Genomic DNA, 17,805 nt, shown 5'->3' on the forward strand with positions numbered 1-17,805 from the left:
CTGCCTCCCGAGTGCTGGGATTAAAGGCGAGCACCACCACCGCCCGGCGAATACTATGAACTTTTAAAGAAAACCTAACCAACGTTTCTCAGACCCATCCACTAATCACAAACAGAAGGAACAATACCAAACTCTTTCTCTGAAGTCTGTATTGTTCCGATGTCAAACTTTGAGACACAACCAGGAAAAAAGTACAGAACAATTTCCCTGATGAACATGGATGTAAAAAGTCTCCACAAAAACATTTACAAATTGAATCAAAGACCTTTAAAATTTTTATACAAAATTACTTCATTTTCCTGGACTCACAGCAACAGGGAGAAGGTCCCACCAAAGGGAACCCTAACTTCCAATTGATGAAGAGTAGCGTGGCTCTGATCGGAAAACAGAGGACCTGATCAAAAAAGGGAAGATCATTCATTGATTCTTTTGAACTTCAACTTGAAGCAGAAGCCCAGTCTAGGGCCTTGTCAGGCTGAACTGGGTGGATCACATGGACCACAGTGCAGACTAACTCCTTGGACTAACTCGGACATCCTGGTACCTGACGCACCAGCAGAATTCACTGCATCTTTGAACTTCAATGAGTGACTTTCAGAGTTATGTGTTTGCTAGCAAATATAATTTAAGAATATATTAATTTGACTTCCAACCACATGCTGTGGTGGATGGACATTATTTGTGCCATATGCAATTGTCATATCCCAGGCATCAATGACACCCACATTGAGATCCTGGAAAATATCTTTTAAGGCAAGGTACTGGGTGTAACCATGGAAGTCACTAAATCTTTCCACCTCACTGCTCATCTCCCTGATGTTTTCTGTTTTGAGGACAACCATAGTGTCTGGGCTTCTCAGGAGAAGACGCTGAAGAGCTTTGTGGACATTGATGGCCCTTCGGATGAAAAGGTCAATGGGGAAAGGTCTGAAATGCTGACCCAGAGAAATGACAATGACCGTGTTTTTCTCTCCTCCAGTTCTGTCAATTATCCGTGCAATGTACTCCATCTCTTTGACTGAGTAGACCAATGACCCAACAAGGGGGTAACTGTGTTTTTTCCACTGGATGTTGATGTTTTCATCCAAGTCCACAGCGAGTTGGTCTTGCAGTTTTCCGGTCTCATGCAGATCCAAAGACTTCAGTGCTGAGAACCAACAGGCAATCCCAAAACAAAAGGAGAATACAGTTACAGAGATCAACTAGCCGCAAATATAGGAGAGAAGATCTGGTGTTTAGAGTGGTATAAACTTATGGTATCTGATACCCAAACAACTCAAGGTGCTTTATGATAAGGAACTGCCCTCTTCCAGAATCATTCAGGCTGAATTGTGCAGGGGATGGCTTGTCTCTGAGCTCAGCTTTACCGAAGATGATGTGATTAGTATGTCCATGCTGTTCTTATAGGACATGTTACCTATGCCCTGACCTTAAATGAGGGTAGATAGGGAAGGTTATTAATTGATGTTATGTGCAAAAAGAGCCAAGCAAATCTCTGTAACGGCTCCAGGAATCTAAAACTGTATTCTCTGTTCTTCTTCTTTCCCTAAGAGTGGAATGGCACCAAGTGTCTCATCTACACTAGTGACAGTAATATGATGGCTCATTTGTGATGCCCTTCACAAAAGCATTTATCTAGACAGGTGCAGACACTTGTCTCAGTGATATTCACACACACACACACACACACACACACACACACACACACACACCCATTTGTCATGTAGATAATAAAGTCAAGACAGGGTGTCAAATTGTCCAAGATGACAGTTTGTGACTCAAAGGGCACTTATGATTCCCCTTCTAACCCTTGAGAAAAATAATCTCTTGAATCTAGACACCTCTGAAAGGAAACACACTATAAATAGAAGACCACGTCCACTCTGTTCCAGTGTGCCAATTAGTCCCTAATCAGAACAGCAAGGTGAGTTGTTCTATCCCTACAGCTTCTGAGAAATTATGTAGTCAGTGACCACAGCTGCCTTGTCCCATGTCTTAATGGGGAAGGGAGGGCTGGCTGAGAAGTCTAAGGCAGGGAGTGAGGCTGCAAGAGACACGCTGGAGAGTCTGTGGGGCGAGTGGTAGAGCTAGGGTCTCCCTTGCTTCCAACTCACTCCAGTGCTCTTTTCCCAAGCACATTCTGGCTACAGAATCTAACCTTATACAGTATACAGTGATCTCGACCCACTATAACCTACATGCTGAGGGGGGAGGGTCATTCACACCTCAGATGCTGCATGACCTATGAAACTGCAACATCAGACCATGTGATGATAAAGTTTCTCTAGAATCTCGATTTTCTAGCTGAGAGAGACAAAATTATGAGGGGTCATTTGTTTACTGGAAATCATGATCTTACATGTCCTCTCTGTTGGGAATACTTTTACAACTTAGAACCCAGGCCCTGTCAATTTTAGCCTTTATAGAGGTTCAGTTCAATATTTTTTTTAAATTGGAGACCACAAGATTGGTCTCATACCAAGGCCTGTCATAGCCTCAACTTTGTCTTCAGTGACAAGAGCCAGGGGTCCAAGGACCTAGAAGAGCAGGAACTGATGGTTTATTATGTGGTTTAACTCACATAGAATATTATAATCTGACTTAGTGTTGGTGTATTCTTGACTTAGTAAATATAGAAATAAAACTAGGCTTCTTAACAAATAGAATCTAGCCTCAGCTCTGATACTAACTTGTGATAACAGTTCCAATTGCTGTTGCTTTCTGGGTATGTGTTACTGTACCTTGCAGTGCGATAAATACTTGCTGTTCATTACTTTATTTAATTCAAAACAAATGCTAGGGATAGTGAACATTGTTTTAGATCAGTGGTTCTCAACCTTGCTAATGCTGTGACCCTTTAATACAGTTCCTTATGTTGTGGTGAGCCCCAACAAAAATCATTTTCATTGATAATTCATAACTGTAATTTTGGTACTGTTATAAATCATAATGTAAATATCTGATATGCAGATGGTTTTTGGTGATCCCTGAAACAAAGTCTTTTGACCACTGAGGGGTCATGACCCACAGTTTGACAACCATGGTTCTAGGAAATGATAGTAACATTTTTTTGTGATTAATGCAGGTGGTGTGTGATTAAGAACTATAGAACTATGATGGAGGAGGAATTTCCTGTACTCTGTTTTTTCCCCCTTGAAATTAAAACACAGTTTGTGAAAGAGGTGTGAATTATATTGAGACATACTGTTGATACTGCTTTTGAAGTATTCCATCCACTGGCGGATTGTGGAATCACCCATCAGATGGATGAATTTTCCTCTCAGGCAGTCCTTCATTTTGATTGGAGCCAAACTACAGGAGGCTGGAGTCCAGGTGTCTTTCCAGACGTGTCCACTGGGGATTGCAGATGCCTTCCTGAGCTTACATCTCTCTTTTGCTGGAACAGCTTCTTCTGCCAAGAAATCAGCAAGATTGAGTCTTCTAAAACACCATTCCATTCACCTGAGTTTAAGAGCCTTCCATCTTTTCCAAAGAACACTCTAGATAGGCGTGTGGGTGGTTGGTACAACAAAAAGAAGCTTATTAAAGTATCTTCATAATGGCATATTTATTTTCAGTAAAAGTTTCTTCTGATGTGAGTTTCCTAAGTGATACCTATTAATATTTATGTGAAAAGTACATGGTTTTTTTCCTCTCAGAAGAAAAAGGCCTTCAAGGAAAATTTAACTTAACCCTGCCATGAGACCAGCCTCATCAATTCTTATATAGGGCAAGAGGTCTTAAATGTGAGCGTGTTATTCCACATGGTTCCTGAGCTTGTCACATGCTCTCATGGTGTCTAAAATGTCACCATGAAAATATGAATGCTTTGAGATAAATGCAGGGTGAAGTTGGCAATAAATTGGCAAATTTGCATTGAGAGAGGCCTGGAGGTCTAAGAAGGGCCAGATCTTCAACCTTAGTCTCTGGGTAATGAAGAGACCTGGGAAGGTGTGGGTGTGTGGGTGGCATGCATGGTGTGGCAGCAGGTTTGGGGTCACATTTATTCATCACTTCCAAAGGGTAAGCTAATATTTTAACAACTACTATGAAGGTGCTGATATATATGGGACAAAAGAACTACCATTTCTCTCCCTCTTCCTCTCTAAGTCAGTCTTTGTCTGTCTTTGAGACAGGGTCTCATGTAGCTCAGGCTTGCTTTCAACTTGTTATATAGGTGAGGATGGCCTTGAATACCTCATGTTCCTGCCGACAGTTTCAGATTTGGAAATCATGGGTGTGGGTTTAGGTGGTGCTGAGGGTCAAGCCTAGGGCTTTAGCTGGCTGGGTAAGCACGACACATCACTTCTGCAATCAGAAACATGTGTTTTCCTTTTATGAGGAAAAATATCTTAGCAATGAGCAAACTTTCCATGGTGAATGTGGAGAGACAAAAGATACAGTTGTTTTAAATAATTTTAGGTGGTATTTGTGAGCTGTTCAAAGGAGAGAGAGAGAGAGAGAGAGAGAGAGAGAGAGAGAGAGAGAGAGAGAGAGAGAGAAGTGAATACACATGTGAGGTTTTTTTGAAAAAATTTCAAACACCAAGAGTGAAGCATGGTAGTAAATTGACTCCTAGATGGCACATTGGAGATGTCTAAGGTATAATTCTAGGGAGGCTGTGAAGATGGCAGTAGACGGTGGTGGTGGGGTTGAAGAACTAGGTAAAGACTTGGGAGAGGGTTTTGTCATTTGCAGCCTGTTGTGTAGGATGGGCAGATGACCTTCTACCTGAGGAGTCGATTGCTGAGAGATATGGGTACTAAAGCAGGCACGAAGTTCCTAGTGAATCCAAACATTTATTCGCCTACGGACTTTGTGCCTCGACTCACCTTATGAGAACAGAGACAGTGACCAAGTCCAGCAGAGAGAGAAGGACTTTAAATGGGTCCAGGGTTAAGCACCGCCCGCCAAGCACAGAACCACTTACTGTTGCATTTGGAGACACTAATCACATTGGATTTTCCCATAATCTCCACACCTATATTTGACCTTAAAGAGACAGATACAGAAATTAATCTGCAGTGGCCTCAACTCAAGCATAGTTCCAGAGCCCAGATTGGCCAATCCTTCTGCTACTTCTCAGTGATAATCTAATTTCCCTGCATAGAATTTCAGGTCATTTAGTAAGTTTCCCTTTATTTGTTTCACAGTTCATAGGAGCTAGGGACCCAGAAGGTAAGTATGCAAGGCAGTGTATTGAGACACAGAAAGAATGATTAGAACACACACACACACACACACACACACACACACACACACACACACACAGACACACACACACACACAGACACACACACACAGTTCTCTTTCCTTTTGTTCTTAGTCAACCTGCGTTTTTAGGTTCATTGATAAATATTACTTATCACCAATGTCTGAGGACCCCTGGAGACTGAATACTGTCCCCAAATGAATTCACAGGTCCCCTCGCCAAGGACTCTTCTTACAGAGTCCCTAAGTTACAGTACTTAGAATACAATCCCTGCATCCTAGATTACCAATTTCTCCCCAGAAATGTGAAACAATAATTATTTACCTTTCAAAGAGGCTCCTCTCTTGCTGACTAAGATAGGAAACTTCTTTGTTCTTTGAATGCATGTGGGTGAGAGCTGCACAGGGTACATTTGGAGGCTTCACACAGTAGAACGCTTCTTGATCCTGGGCATCCAGATATTGGCACAGCTCGACACTTGAGTTTAGAACCAAGGCACACTCAGTGTGGACCTGAGAGGTTCCATTTACAAACTGGCCGGTGAAGATGACTCTGTCATAGCCCTGTTTCCTTGCTCTCCAGAGAGCTGACACCCCTTCACTGGGATGGATGAGCAGGACAGACAGGGCCACCGGGCCCTCCCAGAACAGAGTGAAGCTGATCATGTAGGTGCCATTGTTGAAGTCTGTCACCTTTCCAGAAGCTCCTGCCTTCAGGCTGGGGAGGACATCCTGGCCCTCAGGAAGTCTCCACCATACTCCTTCCTGCGTCCCAGGTGGTCCCTGGCTTCCAACAGCACATCCAGCTTGTCCCCCACGCAGTGTGTGTCTCGAGGGTTGAGGATGGTGGCTGTGCTGTGTGTGGCACTGGTGGTGGTGTTGAGGTGGGTAAAAGGCCTGGGAGGGATCTGTTGGTCTAGTTTCTCTAGAACCTCCCTGACTCTCAGCTCTGTCCCTTTTGGAGAAACCGGTAGGTTCAGAGGCACTGTAGGGCATGAGGATGTTGTGACCAAATTCCAGCGACTCAAGGACACAGGCAACTTGAACTGAACCCATATCTGAATGGGTAAGAAATAGAATAGAGAATAAAGGAAAAGTTGCTATTAAATGTAGAATGTAAAAAGTTTTGGTAGGTTAACCAACTTTTGCCATTTATAGAACTCTGAGAGGTGTAGAATTCACATTACATTAAGATTTTATGTTCACATATGTTTCACACAGAGATGTCTTTATTTAAACTGTCAGTATAACTCTGGTTTTCAATGACTTATTTTGTAAACACATTCAACCTCTGATAGCCCTTGGTGGGATCTTCTTCAAAATGGTGGTGATATGGGGGTGGAGAGAGGGCTGAGCAGTTAAGAGTGCTTGCTGTTCCTAAGGAGAACCTGAGTTCAATTGCCATTGGCTAACAACCACCTGTAACTCCAGCTCCAGGTGATCCATCGCCATCTTCTGGCATCTATAGGTACTGCACTCACATAACTGTAAATCAGTTTTTATCAACTATCATGTCATAATTATGTCCCTTGAATGGTTATTGTGAGTATTATGGAATAATATGGTGTGCTGGCTAATTTTATGTCAACTTGACATAAGCTACAGTTATGAGAGAGAGGGGAGCCTCAATTGAGAAAATGCCCCATAAGATTGGGCTGTACATAAGTCTGTAGGGCATTTTCTTCATTAGTGATTGATGTGCAAGGGCTCAGCTCATTGTGGGTGGAGCTACCTCTGGGCTAGTGGTCCTGGGTAATATAAGAGAGAAGGCTGAGCAAGCCATGAGGAGCAAGCCAGTAAGGGGCACCCCTCCATGGCTTCTTAATCAGCTCCTGAGTCCAGGTTCCTGCCCTGTTTGAGTTCCTGTCCTGACTCCCTTCAATGAATGACTATGATGTAGAAATATAAGACAAATAAACTCTTTCCTTCCCAAGTTGCTTTTGGTCATAGTGTTTCATCACATCAATAGAAATCCTAACTGGGACACATGGGAAACTTCAGAAAGGCATTGGACTCATGGCAAGTGGGCCTGTCTCTATGATTTGAAAAGGTATTTAAAAGTATCCTAGCATGTCCAATGAAGTAATAATAAGATGGATCATTGCTATCAATCACTAATTATAATTTTCAGTAAAGGCATAGTAGCTTGTGTGAAACCAATTATTGTGTAGATAGTAAACTGTGAAAGAATAATTTTAATAAATAGCTCTCTAAAAGCAGTGAAATCTGAATTAGGACAACTGCATGTTTGAGACTGAGCTTGAGATAAACATCAAGAGAAGGGCAAACCTATGCTACAGAGTGAACCCTTGTATCACAAAAACAAAAACAAAGTTCTGCAAACGAATAAAAGCAACTAACCACTACCACCAAGTAAAGCCCCACTCCATAGCAGAGATGCGACCAATGAAATAGAGAAAACAAACAACAAAGCCAACACTAACAAAATAAAATGTAAGCCTTAAACACTGCAATGAAGTAAAAGTTTGAATAGATATTTAGACTGCCTGGTACTGGAGGAGGGAAATGTTTCCCACTCATAATTATCCACAGTTTTCAAAAGGCAGGTCCATTTCAGTACATAGAAATGAATGTATTCTGTCCTACAGAAGTTTCCTTAAGGCCAGTGCAAACACAGGCTGTGGACCTTGTCAAACGATGGCTGCACTTATCCACAAGCAGCACAGAGCAGTGTCTGTGTAAGCATACACATGAATGGCTGCCTATAAAGCTTGCCAACCCTCTGGCTTCCCAATCTCTGAGAAGCACCCTCTGTCCTGGGTCCCAGCTTATACATGAAAGGTTTGGGACATTCCTCACTTGTTGCCCTGTTTAACAATTGTCGGTAATGTTGGTTTGTTAATGCTGCTTGATAAGTCATATTGAGCACATCCAACTCCGTTCCAGTAGGTAGGTCTTTGCAACTTACACTTTCCGAGATACACAGCATCAAGTAAAACAGAAAAAGAGATTACTTCCTTACCTTCGATGGGTTTCTGAAAACCGTGAACGAGACCCAGAAGATAACTATAAACAGCAGCATCCACAGTGCCTTACGACTGGTCATTGTTTTCATGGTTTGAATTGTCCTAGGAGAGAATCACAGAAACTCATCAAGGAATGAAACAGAAAGGAAATCACACACAGGTGTGGTACACTCATGGCTCCTGATTCCTTTGCTCTCAGTTAAGTTATTCTCAGGTGACATCTTGGCCCTCCTGGTTACCCCTGCTGTTCCCCAGCCTCTGTCATCCCATTAGCTATCAGTTTGGAGCCCACCAGCAGCTAAGATACCATGAACCTGAAGTGGGCAGGACAGTCACATCTAGGTGGATCCTCCAGGTTATACCACCTCCCAGATTCTCTTTTCTCTCCTCGAAACCACAAAGAGCAGACCAAATACTTCACCAATAATGATACCAAGAACTGTAACAACATCTAATAGAATATGGTCTACCAGTCTTCATGGAGTCTCTTTCTTTATCACCAGTTTTTCTCCCACCTCTCAACCTTAAAACAAATTACTTTAAAACTCTTACCTATTACTTAAAAAAAAAAAACACCTTTGAAACTTTAGCCCGTTTTCCCCTCCACTTATATGAACATTTGTTTTTTTATCAAAAATATGATTTATTTTTTTCAGCTTAGATTAGCTGCGAGGGGTTACTGCTCAACAGTACAGAATGTAGGAAAAGACTAGTCATTTCGTTTGGACACCACCCTCATTCCTAAGAACTGAGTGAGCTTGGTGGGGAGGCTCCTTCTGTGGCCGGTAGGGTGCTACCACTGCATGGCCTTCCTGCACCATAGCACATCACAGAGGCAAGCTGCAGGGCATAGGATAGAGGCTACTTTTCAGTGGGATTCATGCCCTTCAACCTAAGGGGGAATCTGGATGGCAAAACCACAGTGACCTAGTCAAGCACAGGCTGAAATGAGGGGCAGAATTTAGAAATTCAGAATTTCTAAGAAGCCTTGTCCTCGGAGGAATGACTGGAACTCTTCTGCCTCCAAGGGGTTTTAGTTATATGATTATGAAATAAGTGCCGGCTTCTTTTCTTGATGAAAATCTGGGTAATGAGGAATCACTTGGGTGCAGGTGTTAGTTATAGGCATGCTATTTTACAATAGGGAAGAATGCATGGTTTAAAGTACAGTGTTTCTCCAGAAGAGTTCTTACTTCTCTAGATGGATCTCTGTCTCTGGAATGCTAGGACTAATGATGTGTGCTACCACTGCCTAAACTCTATATTTAATATATTATGGCTGTTCTGTTCTCAGACCCCAGATAAGTTTATTAGAGTGCACAATATTTTGGGGAACACAGTATTACTACATGAATATCTGCTTGTGTGCAAATTATTACCGCTCTCCTTCAAAGATTCCTGAAGGGTTCCAAAGGCAGAGAGAGGGTTCTCTTCAAATTCCTGAGAGGATTGTTGGTGTGATGGTTCAGGAAGTAATAGCACCTGTTACTGAGACTGCCAGCCTGAGTTCAATCCCCAGGTGGAAGGAGAGAACCAATTCCTAAAACTCACCCTTTGACCTCTACACATCCACTATAGCAAGAATTACAAGTGGGTACACACACATACAGACAGACAGACAGACAGACAGACAGACACACACACACACACACACACACACACACACACACACACACAAATGTAATAAAAAATGAAAATAAAACCTGGAATAGAGCCCTATGAAGAGGGGCAGCTGAAAATAAGATCAGGGGTGATCAGTACTACAGGACAGCATGGCAAGTGGCCAGAAGGAAGGAGGAAGGAATGAAGGAAGCAGAAACAGAGAGAACAAGGATATTCAATTATCAAACATTAGTAATCTACTCAAATCTGTACTATTGTGTGCTGTGGGGTGGTCTGTATGTCAAATGCTCTGATTGGTCAATAAATAAAACACTGATTGGCCATTGGCCAGTCAGGAATTATAGGAGGGACTAACAGAGAGGAGAAAGGAGGGAACAAGAAGACAGAGGGAGTCACTGCCAGCTGCCGCCATGACAAGCAGCATGTGAGGATGCTGGTAAGCCACGAGCCACGTGGCAAGGTATAGATTTATGGAAATGGATTAATTTAAGGTATAAGAACAGTTAGCAAGAAGCCTGCCACAGCCATACATTTTGTAAATAATATATGCATCTGTGTGTTTATTTTATAAGTGGGCTGTCAGCTTGCTGGGGATTGGTGGGACCTAGAGAGAAGCTCTCCAGCTACAATTGTGTACAAAATGCGCCAATTTCAATCCCAAAATGAAGCATGTCAAAAGGCAGAGAACAAAGTGACACATTCCTATGTTGTGGGACAAATCACTGTCCCATATATGGCATTGATATGGGAATTTTCTCACAGAATTTTTTTTTTTAAATCACTATTATCATATGGCAAAGTCTGTAACAAGAAAAATAGACTGGCTGGACATGGAGGCACACACTTTTAATTCAGGCACTTTGGAGTCTGAGTCAAGTGGACCTATGTGAGTTTGTGTCCATCCTGGTCTATGTAGCAAGTTCCAGGATAGCCAGGGCAGGGCTGCGCAGAGAAACTCTATCTCAAAAAAAAAAATTGCAGAAAGGTGAACAGCATTCCAACTATTGAAAAATGAAAGACAAAGAGACATTTTCCAAAGACAACCAGAGAAGATCACATTAGCTATATTAAGAATTATGGCCAACTGCCAGGAACAAAGCAACAAGACTAAATACCTTCCTGCCCCACCCCTGTGTGTGTGTGTGTGTGTGTGTGTGTGTGTGTGTGTGTGTGTGTGTGTGTGTGGTGCGTACACATGCACATACAGGAGCTCTCATGCCACTATATATGTGGAGGACAGAAGACAGTTGTTTAAAAATAATTTACTTATTTTGATCTCAAGTGCATTGGTGTTTCTCCTGCATGTATGTCTGTGTGAGGGTGTCAGATCCCCTAGAACTGGACCTATACACAGATGTGAGCTGTCATGTAGGTGCTGGAAATTGAACCTGGGTCCCTGGAAGAACAGCCAGTGCTCTTAACCCCTGAGCCACCTCCCCAGCCCCCAGAAGACAATCTGAAGGAGAATCAGTTCTTTCCTTCTAATGTGGGTTTCAGGTTCTGGGCAAAAATCTCAAAGACAAATGCCTTGACCTCCTAAGCCATCTCTGTAGAGCTTAGTTCCTAAAATAAATGTACACTTAAATATTTGCCGGGAAGTGAAGGAGCTTATAGAATTATATTCCATTTACATTGAATTATCTCAAATGTCTTTGTCAGGTATATAAATTTTAAAATCATTTATATAAGTTATTATTTTGTAGAATGCTTATTCATTTAGCTTCTTATATTTCATTCTTTCTTACATTTCTGTTTTATCATTTAGGGATACTTTTTTCTTGTGCTTAACACCTACCTATAATATTCTGTAATTTTAAATTTTCTGGTGTCAGATTCTCAAAATTATATTTTCCCTCTTATTTTATTTTTATATTGAGGGCTATTTTCGCCAAGTATAATTCTGTGTTTTCAGGAGTTTGATATATTTAAAGTGCATTGGTTCTTTCAAGGTGTTACTTTTTTTCCTTTTTTTTTTTTGCCTTGATTACTCTGTTATTGTCTGTTTTTCTAGAATCTACATGTCTCTGGTCAACACCATCTAGGTAGCTCTCTGATGCTTCAGTCTGATTGAAAATAAAATTATTCAGTTTCATTTTCATTTGTTCTATAAGGAAGTTATAAACTAGTTTAAGAATATCAAAAATATAAATCCTACATGTGTATATATATATATATATATATACATATATATATGATACACACAGAGGTATATGTGTTTATTTGTGTATATATGTACATTCAGTATATGTTTTTAATTTTTAATTTATGTGTATAAGTGTTTTTCCTGCATGTATGTTTGTATACCATTTGCATGCCTGGTGCCTAAGGAGATATCAGATTGCTTAGGACTGGAATTATAGATGGTGGGGAGCCACCATGTAGATGCTGGGAATTGAACCCTAGGACTTTGAATAAATTAGAAGAGCAACAAGTGCTCTTAGTCAGTGAGCCACTTCTTTGATATATATATATATAATTTGTTGAGAATTTCATAGTGCACATAATGTATTTTTATCATAGTCACTTTCAACTAAAAATTCTAACTCCTTCCAGATCCACCCCCATTTCTTTTCCAACTTCTTGTCCTGTTTTTAATTTTTTTTGTGACCTAATGAGTCTAGCTGACACCACCCATAAACTCACGGGTGTAGGAGCACCCACCAGAGCTCCTTAGACCTACCAGGGGCCACACACTTAAAGAAAACTATCTCTCCTTACCACAAAACCCTCTGGCTGTCACCAGGTCACCAGCTAGTGATATGGGCTAGTGAGACCTCCCTGTGGCCAGCTGATGCTGACTGGCTATATAATTTGATATATATTTTCTTTTAAAATAAATTCTTGTGTCTGATATACAAAAATTCTAGTGATTTGCTTTTATAGGATTTCCCAGCAGCACACATTCAAATCAGATGATTGTAAGGAATTTATTGGATAGTCTACCTGCCTACCCTTCATTGTTAGTTCAAATTTGCACCAAATGTAGATGAACATCTGGTGACTAATATTCAGTATTTGCTCTTTCAGTGAAATCTATTTGATCAAAGAAGTTCTTTCCTAAAAACATAGATTGTGGTGGTATTCTAATTGTACTGAAATGTGATTTTGATTGTATGTTAATAAATAAAGTTGCCCGGGGGTCAGAGCTATTAGAGCCATAGCAATAGTGTGGCGGTGGTGCACACACCTTTAATCCCAGCACTTGGTAGAAGAGCTAGGTAGATCTCTGTGTGTTCAGGGATACAGCCAGCATTGGAGACATATACCTTTAAGACCTAGGGGGCTGTACATGCAGACAGTGACGAGGCAGTCACGTGTTTGGGTTTACAACCAATGAGAAGGCAGAACAAAAGACTATGAAAAGACTTACACACAGGAAATAGCTCTCTTTCAGGAAGCTAGGAGTATGCAGGAGGAAGGGTAAGATTCTACCTCTGAGCTCTGACCTCTCGGCTTTCTCTTTGACATTGGTTCTGTGTTTCTTATTTAATAAGACGGTTGGATACATCTACAATAGATTGTAGTTTTTAACACAGTTAGAAGTTGAGCTAACTTGAAAGGCCTTTTCTGATTGATCAGGGTAGTTATGTAATTTTTTAAAATGCATTTTCAGGTGTGATGGAATACATTAATATATTTTCTAAAGTCAAAACATATAACCATGGCTGACTAAAACTCAACCAGGTCAATAACATAAGTCACAATTTCAATAAGACCCTATTGTTGGTATAAATTAATGAGAGTATAAATTAGTGCAGTCATGTTTAGAAGCAGTATGGTGCTGTCTTATTTGTTTGCTGTTTTAAACTGTATCTACTTAGACCTTAGGTCCAGGGAATTCAATGTGTATAGATCACAAAAGACCTCTTACTGAGGCCCATAAAAAAATTCCTGATAAAATTTTATTTCAGTGAACTTTGTAATTCTGTATGTGAATAGCATGGCCATTAATTTGTATTACTAGTTATAAAATCGTTAAGAAAATCTCCAGGAAGATGTCATCTGGCATTCAGAAGCAATCCCCCCCCCCAGGGTCTCGTTCAAGGGGAAGAGCTAAGTGGGGGAAGTAACAGCGTGGTAAATCTTCCCCACCATTCTTCCTGTATAGTAAACACCTTCACAAAGAAAACGTCCAAAGACAAATTTTAAATAGATGCTGCTGCTTTTCTGACTTAAGGAGATAATCTTCTATGGAATGGCACCAGGCCAACAGGACAACCCCCTCCCTTTAGAAAGCTTTCCAGACTAATTCTCGACCACACTGAGCTTTCTCACATCCTGTGATCCCATGGCATATTCACATCTACCCCTTCAGTATACTATCACAGGAGAAAAACCAAGCTAAGCAGTGTGATCAGCTACAAAAACATATTACTGATATTGGCTGTGGGGCTTTTCCCCGGGTAGATGTGACAAGCATCTGCTCATGCCAGATACTGCACAGAGAGCAGACAAAGGCACAGTCCCTCCCCAGTCTATCTAAGTGAACCCATGGTTCTACAGGGTTACTTACAGGAAGGAGCATGGTGACCCAAAGCAGCCCTGTCACCGGTATCCCACCGCAGCATGGGTGAGAACTGCTTCAGCTGCACCTGGAGCTCTCTGACCCGACCTGCAGGCAGCTCCTCTGGGCCATCAGTTGTTTACTGCTTTTACAAATTTTGGGAGGAGCCTTGCAATCTTCAGCTTTCTGAGCTTCTAGAACATTTTTAGATTCTGGTCCTGAGTCATCAGAACTCCCTTCTAGGAAGGCAGGTTTTAATTTGAAGGAAATAGTTACATGACCCTTTGTAGCAGAACCAACCGAATATTGTCCAAAAAGAAATAGTAAAAATAAAGGATGCAGAGGAAACAGCCTTTCTTTTGATTTGTATTGAGTACAAATAAAACTCTTCCAGACTCACCTTGCTCCTTTTCATCTATCTGTAACAGCCTTTTCTTTTTCCACTGGATGCTCTAGTGTTCTGGTTGACTGGAAAGACCGGTGTGATATGTCCTCCTTCTTGGATCTATTTTAACTTTCAAAATTAATGTAGTTAACAATGGGAGCTTTGTACTTATGAAACGTGGCAAAACTTTATTGACTGACAGAGAAAGAAGAGCAAGGGAGGGGGAAAGGGAGAAGAGGAGGAAGAGAGAGAGGAGATAGACAGAGGGAGGGAGGGAGGGAGAAGGGTACAGAGAGGGAGGGAGAGACCACAGGGCAAGTCAAGACAGCAGAGCAGAGGAAAGAAAGACTGGAAGGACATGAGTCCCTATTTCCCTTCTCTGCATTGAGTTCTTCTTTCTTATTAAGGTTCTTTTTCATTACAACACCAAAATGGGGGAGGCAGGCTAAAGATCAGCCTTGATTTGATGACAGACCTTAACAACTAGCAGCTGTTTTGATGTCTGTGAACAGAAGCAAGGGACTTAATATCTACCCCAAAGGGACCCTTGAATGCCTTAGGTCTGGTAGGACAGTAGGAAGGGTTACCGAATGGGAGTCACTTAATACATATAAAAACTCACACCCCCAAAACAGGGTGGGAGTCTCCTAGCCCTGGAGTCTTTCCTCTCCCTGGGGAGCGGGACGGACTGCAATGCTTGCCATGAAGTTTGCTTTTGTTTATTCTGAGCTCTTTTAATTCTTCAGTCTATGGACAGAAAGGAGCCACATGCTAGCTGGCATCAGTTGTCACCAAGCCGCAGCAAGCTGTCACCTCAGCAGTGAAGCCTATAGGGTTCTTGGTCTCCATCCTGACAGCCTAGGGAGGGTCTAACTCACTCCCAGCCCCCACAGGGACACAGAGAATGTCTGAGTTGAAAGAGAATTTCAACAGAAAATTCTGTCCTATTCATCATTCAAAGGACTGCTAGAAGAATCTGATCCAGGTAATGTGTCTTTAAGGAAGGAGTAGGGAGAAAAATTCCATGGCCTGTGCAGCCTTGTATGGTGATATTTTATTTGTATTAAAATGTTATTTGTATGTTAATAAATAAAGTTGCCCGGAGTCAGAGCTATTAGCAAGCCATAGGAAAGCAAGGCAGTGGTGGCATATGCTTGTATTCCCAGAACTTGGTAGACAGAGCTAGGTAAGTCTCTGTGTTCAGGGATACAGCCAGTATTGGATACACCTGCCTTTAATCTCAATACCAATCATAGAAAACCTGGAGATTTATACAGACAGGCCGTGACAAGGTGGTCATGTGGTTGGCTTTACAACCAATGAGAAGGCAGAACAGAAACACTATATAAAGATAGACACACAGGCAGTAGCTCTGGTTCGGAGAGGTAGGACCACCGCAGGAGGAAGGGTAAGGTTTTAGCTCTTAGTTCTGACCTCTTGGCTTTCTTCTTTGCATTGGTTTTGTGTTTCTTATTTAATAAGATGGTTGGTTACATCTACAGCCTTGAGCATCACAGAGGCCTAGAAAGGAGGGGAATGGTAGACAGAGAAACAAGACTCTGGGTTCACTTCAAGAATGAATACTTTTTATGTTTCCTTTGCTGTCTATACATTGCTGTGTTAGCTACTGGAGAGAGCCTTGCCAGCAGAGCTTGAGTGAACAGTGCCTTTAACCCCCTTCTCTGATTTTTCCTTCTGCACTTTGCTGGCTTTGTGGCTTTGTTTTGTCCCAAGGGTATTTCTCCCAGACTTTATTTAGTGTTAACAGATTTGTTCAGCAGTCACCAGGCCCTATCTGGATCAGAGTTTGTGCTTAAGTGATGAACTGCTTGAGTAATAAACATCTGGACACTTAATGAGTAAATACAGAAGAAGGAGGGGGAGTGAAATAACAATAAAGACCTCTGAGCTCACAGCAGCACTATTTGTAATAGCCAGAACCTGGAAAGAACCTAGATGCTCGTCAACGAAAGAGTGGATTAGAAAATGTGGTACATATACACAATGGAGTACTATTCAGCAGAGATAAAAAAAAATGAAAGCATGAAATTTCCAGGCAAATGGATGGAACTAGAAAAAAATCATTGTGAGAGAGGTAACCTGTGGGGCATTTACCCACCACCCCCAGAGTTCCCCAGAGTTTTCTTGAGTGTGAGCAGCAGGAAATATTAGATAGAAGGATTTATTGCAGAGATAAACAGATAGAAAATAAAGGATAGCCTCGAGAGGGCCTGGAACCTTTTCCAACGGGCCCCCGACTATCTCTGCCCCAGGGTTTTTATAGAGACGCCAAGGGGTGGAGCAAAAGACCTCCTTCCCAGCACAGCCAAGTGTAGATCATCTCAGACACCTGCACTCAAGCCTGTGGTCCTAATCATCCTCTATGGGGACCTGCTGGGTAAAGCTACAAGGAACCCGAGAATGGGCTCCCACAGTAACCAAACCCCAGAAGGACAAACAATGTATGTATTCACTCATAAGTGGATTCTAGATATAAAATAAAGAACAATCAGACTTCAACCCACAGAACCATGGAGGCTATATACATTGCATGTGGTACCCTAGGATGACTGTGGCTTATAATAAGTTTTGGTTTTACTCAATTACTGAGCAAGCCTCAATGAAACATTTCACTATTAAGATAAGAATACATACTGTATTAATCTGAAAATAGAAAAATAAATTAATTTTAATAAATAAAAAAATAAAAGAAAAATTTGGACTATTAAAACAAACAAACAAACAAACATATTTTACTAAAGTGAAAAAGGAGAATCTAGGGACTCATCTCTCCTCTCCACTCTATTCTTTCCCTTGTTTTATATATGTTAAATGTTTTTATCGGTGGATTCTGCTGGAGTATCCGCTGCAGATAAGCACTGGAGGGCTCCTTTTGCAAATCACTCTGTGGTGCGATGGCAGGAACTTTCTACTGGCACTTGGAGGAGACCCGATCTGGTGTTGGTGTGGGCCCGGGGTTCTGTTTATGTCTTTCCTCAGGACAATGAGGTTCCTCTTTGGATTCCTGAGCACTGTGTGCGTCCTGTGGCTGCTGCTGAAGCCCAACATGACAGAGACCTATTGGGCCTTCATGA

The 17,805-nt window shown here is 41.6% G+C and overlaps 1 pseudogene; it reads right to left on the reverse strand.

Moving 5' to 3' along the window:
* LOC114690223 lies at positions 1-14,863 on the reverse strand (annotated as a pseudogene).
* Between the last annotated feature and the right edge of the window lie 2,942 nt (positions 14,864-17,805).

This window comes from Peromyscus leucopus, chromosome 7 (assembly GCF_004664715.2).
Source record: "Peromyscus leucopus breed LL Stock chromosome 7, UCI_PerLeu_2.1, whole genome shotgun sequence".
Lineage (NCBI taxonomy): Eukaryota > Metazoa > Chordata > Mammalia > Rodentia > Cricetidae > Peromyscus > Peromyscus leucopus.